The sequence below is a fragment of the Octopus bimaculoides genome, chromosome 1 (genome assembly GCF_001194135.2).
Source record: "Octopus bimaculoides isolate UCB-OBI-ISO-001 chromosome 1, ASM119413v2, whole genome shotgun sequence".
NCBI classification, from domain to species: Eukaryota; Metazoa; Mollusca; class Cephalopoda; order Octopoda; family Octopodidae; genus Octopus; species Octopus bimaculoides.
The window spans coordinates 129,606,809-129,620,212 of NC_068981.1; the positions used below are offsets into that span (position 1 = coordinate 129,606,809).

General features: G+C 34.5%; 1 protein-coding gene across 5 annotated transcripts in view; it reads right to left on the minus strand.

Annotated features, from left to right (window-relative positions):
* Positions 1-13,404, minus strand: part of LOC106877628 (early endosome antigen 1) — a 115,261-nt gene that overhangs the window by 100,178 nt on the left and 1,679 nt on the right. The window contains exon 2 of one of the 5 annotated variants that reach the window (XM_052970460.1): positions 8,215-8,315. The exons of the other annotated variants lie outside the window; for them this stretch is intronic. The gene's annotated coding sequence lies outside the window, so the exon portion shown is untranslated. The remainder of the gene's footprint in view (positions 1-8,214; positions 8,316-13,404) is intronic. 5 annotated transcript variants of the gene reach the window in all.

Below are 13,404 nucleotides of genomic sequence, written 5' to 3' on the forward strand. Positions count from 1 at the left end.
ATATATATATATATATATATAAATACATGTATGTATGTACAAGTGTGTTTATGTGTGTGTTTGTTGCAGTGTAGGGAGAAGTAAAAAAATATAGAGAGCTGTATATTCTGTAATGTAATGTAGAGGTGTATATATTGTAATATATAGGGATATATTCTAATGAATGGAGGTATATGTAATATCGTAATGTTATGCTTGGATATCTATAGACTTGCCACAATAAGTTTAAGACCAATGATGACAGTTCTGTTCTTTCATTAATTTATTTTTAACAAAACTATATAAAATCGTTTTACATTTTACAGTTTATGAAGAATTTTTTTCTCTTTCAAATGATATAGGCGTTATATATCAATTTGAATAATTTTAATCCGCAATTAATTCAAATGATTAAAAATTGTTGGCAAAATAAGATTAAGACCATACCAACATTATTTTGTTTAAATTAAAAATTTACAGCACGAATGATCAACGAACAAAAATTTATTATTTGAATCTAGTTTCATAGCCATTATTTTCAATTATGGCCTTACAACAGCAGGACATGGAGTTCGACAAATGAGCACAAAAATTACTTGGAATGTTCTGCCATATTTCTTCAATAAAATAATATAATTGGGACAAATTTGTTGATTTTTTAGCATGAGCTCTTTTAGAAACATAATTCCATAAATTTTCTATTGGATTCAATAACTACCATATTATTGCACTCAAAATATTGCAAAACTTCCCTAGCCTTATGAATGAGGCAATTGTCCTGCTGGAAAATAGATCCCAGTGTCATCTGATTATCTAAATATGGCAGCACATTTTCATTTACTAATTGCAGATAGCCTACATTGTTCAGTCTGCCATCAACCTTAACAATTTGACCAACACCTAAACTGCTGAACACTTTACTCCACACCATTAACCCCCCCACCCCCATCTCCTGCTTACGCTGTTTTCTTGACACACTTAGGATGGAATTCTTCAGTTGGATGGCATCTAACATAAGTCTTTCCGTCTGATTCAATATGGCCTTTAGCAAACTTGATCTACTTCTGCCAGTTCATCTCAGAAATTATTGGCTTCTTTCGAGTGATCTGGCCAAACAGTCCAAATTCTTTTAGGCAGTTTCTGACAGTTTGTGGTGTAAAGCTGATGTCAGTTTCATCAGATAATTGCTTGCAAATGTCCACTGTTGTTAGCATTCAGTTACCTTCAGAGAGCCTATGAATTTGCCGATCCATCTGTACTGTTGTTTTTTTCGGAGCACCCATTCTTTGCTGATCTTTGTATTGACCAGTGGCTTAGTAAAGCTTCCATGCTTGAACAAAAGCCATTTTGCTGCATCCTAATTGCTTGCTAATGTTCATGACGAACACAATTTGCTGATGAAGCAACACGATCTTTGATCTAGTAACTGGACTGATACTACGATGCTTTCCCATAGCGAATTAATGTGTAACAATGCTCGGTTATTAAACCAAACCGTGCAGTATGACCAGCTATATGATCACCCATTTGGTTTATTCATTTGCATAATCTTGGTATGGTCTTAAACAAAATAATTTTGGTACGGTCTTAAACTTATTTTGCTGACAATTATTAATCATTTGAATTAATTGTGCATTCAAATTATTCAAATTGTAGAAAGATATCTAATGCCTATATCATTCGAAAGAGAAAAAAATTCTACATAAACTGTAAGAAGTAAAATAATTTTATACAGTTTTGTTGTTATAAATAAATTAATGAAGGAATACAACTGTCATCATCAGTCTTAAACTTATTTTGGCCAGTGTGTATGTTGTAAAGCATAAGGATGTATATAAGTGGGTAGGCTGAAAAGTTCATAGGTTGACCAAGATATTCTCATGGAATATGACCAAATGAGGTTTATTTTGCAACATAAATCCTCTTGTGGTTTGTACAATTATTCCACTGGATCTCATTGGTGAAAAAACTTTCATCCTGTTGGTCAAAAACGTAATCAACAACAGATGTGACATCATCATCACTGCAATACTAGTTCCCAGCCAAATGTTTCTTCATGTTGGGGAACAGATGATAGTCAGATGGGGCCAAATCAGGAGAATAGGGATGGTTATCAACCAGTTGAAAGTCACAGTCATGCATAGTAGCCATTGAAACCAAGGACTTGTGTGCTAGAGCATTGTCCCGATGAAACAAGACTTCTCTCAGTTTTCCAAGGCTTTTGGTCTTGATAGTTTTTCGTGATTACCTCAGCAAGTTGGCATAGTACTCTCCATTGATGGTGTGGCCCTTTTGAAAATAGTCAATAAACAAAATGCCTTTTGCATCCCAAAAATCTGAGGCCATCACCTTCTCTGCAGAAGAAACAACCTTGGCCTTCTTTGGAGCAGGTGAGGAGGGGTGTTTCCACTGCATGGATTGTTTTTTTTCTCTGGCTGAAAGTGATGAAGTGAAGACTCATCCTAGGTTAGGAAACATTCAAGGAAACCAGCTGGATCTACCTCAAATAATGTCAGATTTTCCCATGATGTGATCAGCCGGTGCGCTTTTGAAGAGGTGTCAGAAGACCACTTGCCAAACAGAAACATTTGTCATGCCAAGTTCATTGTGCAGAATATTCTCAATTCTCTTATTTTGATATATGATCAATTATCTGTTATCCATCATCATGTGGTGAACATGATCAGTGTTTTCCTCAGAGGTGGCAGTTGCAGGACGTCCAGGCCTTGGGTCATCTTCAAGCCTCTTTGTTCCCCTCCTAAATTCCACTGCTCACTTTTGCACTGTTGATAAAGCTGGAGCATCATCCCTTAATGTAGCAACCATGTCAGCATGAATGTTGTTGGGGGCTAAACCCTTTTTCTGCAGGTACTTGATAACATCACAATGCCAAAATTTTGCCCATTTCCAAGATAAGTTTCTACTAGTTACTTTTGAAGTCTTCTTTGAACAGTCAAGTGCTAGTTTAGTTGGAAAGAAACAATGTAGTTATTAATAACAAGAAGAGTTGAAATTAATGCATGCAAGATTTCAGAGCTCTGGCATCACTCCTTCATAGTCAGCCTATGAAGTTTACAGCCCACCCTTGTATTGTTATGCAAGAGTCTGCAAATATATTTATGAGAACATGTGGTCTAGTGGTTAGGGTACTGCACTTATGATCATGAGATTGAGGGTTCAATTCCCAGACCATGTGGTGTGTTGTATTCTTGAGCAAAAGATTTCATCTTTGCAATCACTTTGATATTTGACATGTGACACTAAGCACCTGTACATGTAATATTGATTTGGTGGAAGCAATAAGCTACTGTGCATCAAAAACATTTTATCACTACAAACAAATCATCTGTGAAGAATGTTCAAAAAAAATTTCAGAACTGTTTTTCTTGGACTCAAGATACTACCATTATTATTAGATATCATAAAGGAGACAGGAGTAGCATTAGAAAATATCATAAACTATTTAAAATTAAAATAGTGAAACTGAAAATAAAATATATTGTGTCCAGCAAAAAATATCACACAGGGATTAATTTTCATTCGGTGAGGTTGATTTAGCAAAGGGATTTGAGGAAAATTACATAACTCTAAATCTACACTACCAAATGATTTATTTTTGATATTAAATGGAATATAAATTAAATATTTTGACAAAACATGCTGTTCCAATCTCACTGAAACTGATGAGACTTAACTAGGTTGAAACACCAACCCTTGAGTTGTTAGACTTGCTTGTTTTCTTCAAGGATTAAAAATCCAAAGTTGTTTTTAGATTAAGGCTGGGAAAACTTTCTGATATAAAATTGTTTCCTATATTTTGTGCGTGTTACATTATTTTCCTCAAATCTATGTCACTAGAGTATCTGTCCCCATCCTTTTTTTTTGTACTATGGATCAGTCTCATGTAAAACAATTAATCCAGACTAGGGAATCATGCCTGTAACAAAACAATAAAGTGCATAATAAAAAATACATATTAGCGTGGATGTTCTGCTAGAACAAACTTTACTGTGGTAGATAGCATGAGAAAAACTCACATACAGGCTTTTGGTACAGAATCCATGCTGGTGATAAAAACAAACAAGTGTGCATTCTGCACCAAAAGCCTGTATGAGAGCTTCTCCCATGGTATCTCTGCAGTAAAGTGTGTTCTAACAGAACATTCACATTTAAGTGGGAACAAATATTACCTCAAAGTGCATAATGTATAATTTAATTATTACATATATGATGCAAAAACACCCTGCAGACTGTAATAGTTAATAAATTAGAAATAGCATTAAAAAATTTATTTTTTCTGTATGGCCATGAGCTGTGGATCATGTGGTATCAGGCTACCATTTGTGTAGTGGCTGGAAACCACTACACTAAATGATGCATTATGAATATAGACTGATGTATAGTCTCATTGAGTTTATAACTTCACTAAAGATGATAAAAGCCAAGCAAATCTAAACTGTGATTCTTTGGTTCACTCTAGGAGTTATTACTCCAAAATTATTTTAGAACCAGACTATGATAATTTTTATATAAAATTTAGATTATTTTGTGCCTCTATTTTCTCCTGCTGAAAAAATACTTAGCATAAGAGGTTAAAATAACACAAGGTATTATAGAGTTAGAATTTGTGGATAAAAGAAAACCATTCATACTGTAAACAACTTAAGAATTTATAAACTTCAAGAGAATATGAAATAATTCTCTTTTGGAATGGTGAAACTCAAAGAATATAAAAGCTATAAAAAATAAAGTTTCTAAAATAGAGAAATTCAAAGGATTGCTTTGGTCCCATGGTAGAACACCTGTCAGGTTTACAGAAGATATAGGTTTGAGTTCCACAGGTAACCTTTGACCTTTTATATCCAAAGGGCTTTCTAACTCAGTCATCATCATCATCATTTAGTGTTTGTTGTTTGTCCATGCTGGCATGGGTTGGATGGTTTAACCAGGGCTGGCAAGCTGAAAGGCTGCACCAGACTCCAGTCTGATTTGGCATGGTTTCTACGGCTGGATACTCTTCTTAATGCCAACCACTCCAAGAGTGTAATGGGTGCTTTTATGTACTACTGGCAAGGGTGCCATTTGCATGACACTGGTATCTGCCATGACTGCAATTTTACTTGGCTTGATGGGTCTTCTCAAGCATGACATAACACCAAAGGTCTCAATCGTTGCCTCCATGAGGGCCATTACTCAAAAAGAGCTTTTCACATACCACTGGCATCAGCCGCTTTGCCTCCGTGAGACCCAGTGCTCAAAAGGTGCTTTTTACATGCCACTGGTACAGGTGCCAGTATGTGACACCAGAATCAGTCTTGACTATGATTTCACTTGGCTTGATGGGTCTTCTCAAATGCAGCATATTGCCAAAGATCTCTGTGAGGCCCAAAGTTTGAAGATCATACTTCACCACCTCATCTCATGTCTTCCTGGGTCTAACTCTACCACAGGTTACCTCAACAGAGATCAGCACTTCTTTACACAGCTGTCCTAGTCCATACGCATCGCATGACCTTACCAGTGCAGTCATCTCTCTTGCACACCACATCTGATGCCTCTTTTGCCCAACTTTTCTCTCAAGATGCTTACACTGTCGAACATGCACATTGACACTGCATATCCAGCGAAGCATACTGGCTTCATTTCTTTCAAGCCTATGCATGTCTTCGGCTGTCACAGCCCATGTTTCACTGCCTTGTAGTGTAGCTGTTCGCACACAGTCATCATAAAATCTGCCTTTCAATCTGAGAGAGAGAGGCTCTTTATTGCCAGTAGAGGTAGGAGCTCTCTGAACTTTGTTCAGCCTATTCTTATTCTCACAGCTACACTCTCAGAGCATCCACCTCCGCTACTAACTTGGTCACCTAGATAATGGAAGCTATCTACTACCTCTAGCTTATCCCCCTGGCAGTTGATGGAGTCTATTTTCTGTACATTTTTGGTGTTTACTGTACTTGTGCATCTTCCACACACAAAAGCTATTTTCCCAATAAACCTTCCTTTGTTATTGCTGCACCCCTGATGTGTCCATAGCTTATACTGGGTACATCTTATGGAATTTTTACCAACGCCTTTTCTACAGATTGAGCAAGGCTATCTACTTGAAGGGATTTGTGACTTGTCTACCTTCCTTCTTACTAAGACTTTGGTTTTTGCTAGGTTAACTCAAAGGTTCTTTGATTCTAGACCTTGCTTCCATACCTGAAACTTCTTCTCTAGTTCTGGTAGTGATTCAGCTATAAGAACAAGGTCATCAGCATAGAAGAGCTCCCAGGCAGCTTAAATTCCACTGTTATTGCTTGGGGGACTATGATGAACAAGAGGGAGCCGAGGACCAATCTTTGGTGAACTCCTACTTGTACCCTGAATTCTTCACTGTACTTGTTGCCAACCCTCACCTCAATGGTAGTGTCCCTGTACATGGCTTGTACAGCTCTCACCAACCACTCATCTATCCCTAGTTTCCACATTAAGCACCAGATAAGGGATCGGGGGACACTGTCAAAGGTTTTCTCCATGTCAACAAAAGCCAAGAACAGAGGTTTATCTTTGGCTAGATATTTCTCCTGCAGTTGTCTTACCAGTGGTGCTTCTCCCTGGCACAAAACCAAACCATATCTCATCTAGACTAAATCCTTCCATAATTAGTTGGGCTATGACCCTCTCTGTGACTTTCATCACTTGATCCAACAATTTGATACCTCTGTAATTATTTCTATCTCAGGCATCACTTTTACCCATCACTGGGTATGACTCTTTCGAGAACCACCTGATTTACAATATGGGTGACTAAACCATAACCCACCCTGTCAGATATTTACATATTATTATTTATAACTCTATCTGCTTCAAGTTACACTATTCCAAAAGAGATTTATTCTGTGTTTATATAATCATGTTAAATATTGTGGAGAAAAAAACTTTAAGTTGTGTTTCTTATGGCAGTCAGATGGGGGGGGGGGGACAAAGGGATGGCCAATTTGTCATATTTAATAAAAGTAAAATGATTTTTAAAAATGTTTAAATTATTCAACACCACAATGACAAAAGAACTGTACGGATGCACACTCTATTAAGAAGGGCAGGATACGGGCAAAAACTTCACTAGTATTTCTGTGAGTGAGTGGACTGATATTAGGCAGTCTGAGAATCACTGCTTTAACCCTTTGGTTACCATATTCCTGTTGATATACACTGCATTTGTTTCAATTAATTTTGAGAATAATTAAGAATTTAGCAAAGTAATTTAATCATTATTAAACTGGTATTTGGAACATAAATTAAGTCAGAAATTTGATGGAAAACTTTAATTTGGATCCCTTTAAAACAGAAAACTTGCATCATAGAACCAGGGTCAGTCTCAGGTAGGTTGATATCAAAACAGTTAAAGCACATTTTCATCTACCGCAAACTTCCATGGTTTTGAAAAGGAAAAAACGTAGTAGATTTTTTGATCACAGATTTTAAAATTATTTTTTTTTAACTAAACAGCTTGAAACTTCTATACTGGTGTAATTTCTCATGTTGAACATTGTTTACTTTCAACGTTTTGATAAAATTTTGTATTTTAGAAGTTATTTCATGTTAAAGTTGTCGTATTTGGGTAATTTTAACCAATCAACGATGTGTATTCATCTGAAGAAAGCTACTGCTGTAATTGAAGAGTAACAGCTTCCAGGTCATCTCTACTAAATATTACCACTCTATTTTCTATTTTCTATGTTCTATTTTATTTTTGTTTATTGCTTGTATAGTATATTACATGCTTTTTGATCACCACTTTGTACATTTGTATTTTCATCACTCGTACAAAGAGGCGAGCGAAAAACAAAACAAACAAAAAAAAAAACAAGGCGTGTAATATGCAACACAGGCAATAAACAAAAAAATAAAATAGAACGTAGAAAATAGAAGATGGAGTGGTGACATTTAGTAGAGATGACCCAGAAGTTGTTGCTCTTCAATTACGGCAGTAGCTTTCTTCAGCTGAATACACGTCGTTGATTGATTAAAATTACCCAAATATGACAACACGAAATAACTTATAAAATATAAAATTTTGTCAAAAATGTGGAAAGTAAACCATGTTCAGCATGAGAAATTATACCAGTATACAAAGTTTCAAATTGTTTAGTTAAAAAAAAAAAATTTTTTAATCTGTGAGCAAAACTGAAGAGATCTGATTTTTTTTCAAATGAAGTAAACAACTGAGATTAGGAATTTTTAATATTTAACCTTTTAGCATTTAAACCAGCCATATCTGGCCAAAATATTCTATCTGCTTTATGTTCAAACTGGTCAGAGCTGGCCTCTCACACCAACACTACATTATCATTCTAAAAAAAATTAAGTTACCTCATTAAACACTCAAAGTTACAAAATAATGCATGATTAATTAAAAACAACGTGAATAAATATGCATCACTTTTGACAAACTAATGTGAATGCTAAAGGGTTAAATCCATACTACATTTTGACTAGTCTGATCGTTATCATAAAATGCTTTATTCTTGGATGTGCACATAGTAACAAACTAGTTTTGGAGAAGCAATCACAATAAACCCTCAGTTTAATGGAACCTGGTTTAATGAATTTCAAATTTAATGGAATAAATAATAATAATAATACAATATAGTACTATTATGATTGTCACAGCAAAATACTTTTCTACTGTATAGTAAAAAAGGCAAGTAAAAAGCATATATACATGATTATGAGTTAATTTTATATTGTACAAATGTGTGTCATCATCATCATCGTTTAATGTCCACTTTCCATGGATTTTCATTTTACATTAAAAGTGATTAGAAAATTAGTTTATCTTTGATTTAACAGAGTTTTGGCAATAATAGAAACACCTGCTTGCCTCTATGAAATCAAGGATTTACTCTATAAAACTGAAATTAAGTTCATACTTGAATATAGCTTGCTACTAATTGTATGTATACATCTTGAACTGATCAAAACAGTGTAGGTGCAAATATTGCAAACAATTATCAGTTTCAAAGATGAATTTATTAGCTTGAAAATTTATAATAGGACACATTTCAGACACTTAGATATTTGAATAAATGCTTTAAATATACCTATTTTCAGTTATGAACCATGAAAAGAAAAAGGATAGAAGGGAATTAATTTTTGATTCTGCTTTTGTAAGTATTAGAAGAGAACTGACTAAGACAAATGACTATGCCATGGTTTGTGAGTTGTAATTTACTGCACAGAAGCATGTTTTTGTGTCTGGGAAGTGCATCTAATTTCATTTGCATCAGTTTTTCTTGTGATGTTCATGGCCTTTTAATGATATTAATGAAAGTAAAGTGTAAAGATTATAAGTGGGGAAAAAAACAGTCCTGTAACTATTCTCTCTGAAGCAGGGAAAAGAGCTTTCACCTCTGTCAGTAGTGATTAAATATTTAACCAGACAAATTCATAAAGTCAAACCTTGTAACTACATCTATTGTCAATCCCTACTTTTCATAAGCACACCAACATGCTTGTAATTCCAATTCATGTCAATACAGCTCATTCATGAACCTATATGTGATATATTTGTATAGTTGAGGTAAATATCAATGGGCTTTATTTGAATTAATTTGCCTGACAAGTGGTTCTAACACTTCACAGTTGAGTTGTTATAGTTAGTGTTAGCATTCAATTCAGAGTGTAACAAAAAAGTTACATTGAAAAAAGAATGCAGTTTTCATTCTTTTGACAAATATGGAAGACAGTTCTAGACGTATTCAGATTTTATGAAACCTCTTCAGTGAAGCGTAAACTTCAATGGACAACAATTATATATATTTTCTGAACATTTCTATTTTTTCTACATCAATCAATCAATGTATATTTTTGTTCATTTACTTGGTGATTCTCTCAACAATGCTTCAGCAAGTACAGTTAAATATATGCTTAGCTAATGAGGTCTAATAGGATTGAAACACATCCAAAGTTGTTTATCATACATTGTTTTTAAATCTTCCAGTCATTAAATATACTTTCATGTATTTAACTAACTATAACATAGATGACATCTTAGGAAAATATAGTTTCCCAGTATTTCTCATTCTTTACCAACAAATATTCATTGTAGTATATACATATATTCCTTTCCCTCTATTAATCTTGCAAATATGTGAATGGCTATGTTTTGCTGAAGAGGTCTAATAAAATTAAAACACGTCCAGAGTTGTCATTGTGTCTGCCAAAGCTCAGACTATTCTTCTCTCACTATGTTGCCTATTTCTAATATAAATAAAAACTCTTGGGAACAAACCCATTTCAAAGAGCAGTTTTTAAAATTATTTTTATTTGAGTTATTGCACTTATCTTTGCTGGTTGATTTAAGCATAATTCATGAATGTTTACTCTCCTCGACATGAATATAATGTTGACTAACTAAAGTTATCATGCTCACCACACTGTATTACTTGGTTATTTCACTATCTATCATCTAGTATAAAGAAGCTGCACTTCTGCTGAAGAGCTTTAACAAAAGCTAAGTTGGTCCAGAGTTCTCTCCCATACTTTCCAAGTAAAAGAAAAAAAAAATGCTGGTCGTTAACTAACATTATTTAATGTGTAAAAATAATATCGGTCATTAAGTAATATTACTTCTTAATGTAAGGTGGTGAGCTGGCATAATCATTACTGTGCCAGGTAAAATGCTTAGCTGTATTTTGTCTGTCTTTACATTCCGAGTTCAAATGTTACTGAGGTCGACTTTGGGGTTGATAGAATAAGGACCAGTTGAGCATGAGTTGATGTAATCAACTTACACTCCCACCTCCAAATTGCTGGTCCTGTGCCAAAAATTGAAACCAATATAACTTCTTAATATGAATTTCAATATACTTTTGATTTTTAATGTTCAAATCATTCAACAAATGGATGGTCCTTGAGTGCTTTTAGCAACATTCAAACAACAGCCAGCATTTGGATCAACCCTCCATTACCTTTTGCACATGTTTGTAGTACAGATATTTAGGCTGGACACCAACTGCAATCTTATCAGTCTTGGAAGGAACTATAAAGATTATGGGTACTGTCATCTCCTCTCATGACTGACTTATGTAACTGAAAAAGTAAACTAATATCTTGGTTGTTACAAAACCTAGGTGCAGATGAATAGCTCGTGAGAGCTGTGTAAGTCATGTTAACTGGTACACTGACGGTTACGACGATGAGGGTTCCACATGATCCCACCAACAGAACAGCCTGCTTGTGAAATTAACATGCATGTGGCTGAGTACTCCACAGACACGTGTACCCTTAATGTAGTTCTCAGGGAGATTCAGTGTGACACAGAGTATGACAAAGCTGGCCCTTTGAAATACAGGTACTACTCGTTTTTGCCAGCTGAGTGGACTGGAGCAACGTGAAATAAAGTGTCTTGCTCAAGGACACAATGCGTTACCAGAAATTGAACTCACGACCTTGTGACAGTGAGCTGAATACTCTAACCACTTAATGACCTAGATCTCAAAGCTGAATCTATCGAAGTATTTAGGGAATAAATTCCAAATGCAGAAGTAAAGAAAAGAAGTAGGAATTCTATATGATGTATTTAATGTAAACAAAATGTTCATGATGTATGTAGGATTACAAATTAGCTGATAGGGAAGACCTCATTTGTAACAGATGCACAGAAATCGCTAACACTAAGAGCACCCATAATGTAAATCATTACAAATGGCCAGAGGGCTCTCCAGAAGTAGTTAATAGTTTCCATTATTTAACTGACCTAAATTGCAGGAGAGGAGGGTGTTCCAAAAGCATAGAAATCAATATAAGAATGAGTAGGAAAAGCTCAAGGAGTTATATCTCTGGCAACAAGGGGATTCTCTCTCCAAGTGCAAGAAAGATTGTATGGCACAAGTAGACAAAGTGCAATGCTGCACGACAGTGAAACACAAGCACTGAATGCAGAAGATGTGTGAAGATTTGAAAGAAATGAAGCAAACATCTTTTCTGGATGTGTAATATGTATGAATGATGCAGCACAAATGAAGAGAAAAACAGGGGTATAAAAGGAATCAGATGTGTACAAGAGAGTAGGGTAAAGAAATGTTAAGTGATTTAAATGGAAGTTAATCTGCTCTGCTCTGCAAATGACAAAGACTAAAGACATGAAAAATGGTAAAAGCTAATTTTGGGAGACCTCATGTAGGAGAGGACAAAAAAATTGTATATGTAAGCACTGAAAACGATGTATGATAATGATGAAGAATAATAGAAACACTTCTTTGACAGAATACAAATAATGAAGCTTTGGGAAAACCATCTATCAACTCATCCTGGTATAGAAAAGAAGTTGGAATATATTTTCATAAGATAACCTTTCTTATCACTGAAAATTGATAATGAATTTTTACTTAAATGGGGAACAAAATAAGGGCAAAAATAATGTTATAAATTGAACAGAAACTGTGTAGGTAAAATACATAATGGTAAAAGTTACAATAGTAAATGTAAAAGATTACGTTTTTTATAGAGGAAAAAATTCAGAATTATTAAGGGAAACTGCAATTCTTCCTCTAATTTAGAATCCCTTTTCTATATAAAAGAGGATTAGCTAATGAAGTGAATTAAAATTACTTCAACTATAAATCACTGAGTTCCTAACATCTCACTATTTAAAGTTGCATATTGAATTAATTTCATATTGTGGAACTTCATACTAACTGGTAATAATTGCCATGTATACTGCATACTATGAGCATCCAAGTTTCCTATCTATATTCTAGCAGTATAATGTTATAATTTGTCTAATAAAGGAATTTATATTTGAGACTCTAGCTAGAATATGCAGCATTTTTCTGAGGTAGCACATAACCCCCCCCCCCCATATCAGTGGAATCTCATGTAATGCCAAGATTCATTGTACCCTACTCTACATAATTACAACAGATTGGAAAATGTCTTAAGTAGCACCAAACAGGCTCAAGAGTAACGAATGATGAACGAAAATATATTTTCAGCTTATAAGTGTTTTTAAGAAATGGCTTAAGTTTTATCGCATGTAATCAAATGGAATTGTTATTTAAATTTCATCACTTAGTTCTGATGTTGAACCAAATTGAAGTCCCGTTCAGATCTTGATAAAATTCACACGGGTAATATAAAGTGTCCCGGTTCATATCAAATAGAAATATCGCTGGTGGGAGAAGAAAATGAAAGTGTCCACATCGACAACATGGGATCAACAAAAATATTACTTTTTACGAACGAATAGATAGCACTATTTATTTAGTTTTTTTTTTCCGCTCCTACAATTAAAAAAAAAAAAGTAGCAAATCTAGTGCATCAAAGAATGTAATTTCTTCGGATGTTTTATGCATCCTAAATTTGTTTTCTTTTTGCAGTTATAATTTATGATGCTTAAAGCATAGAGAAATTACTTTTTTTTTCCAAACTGAATAATTT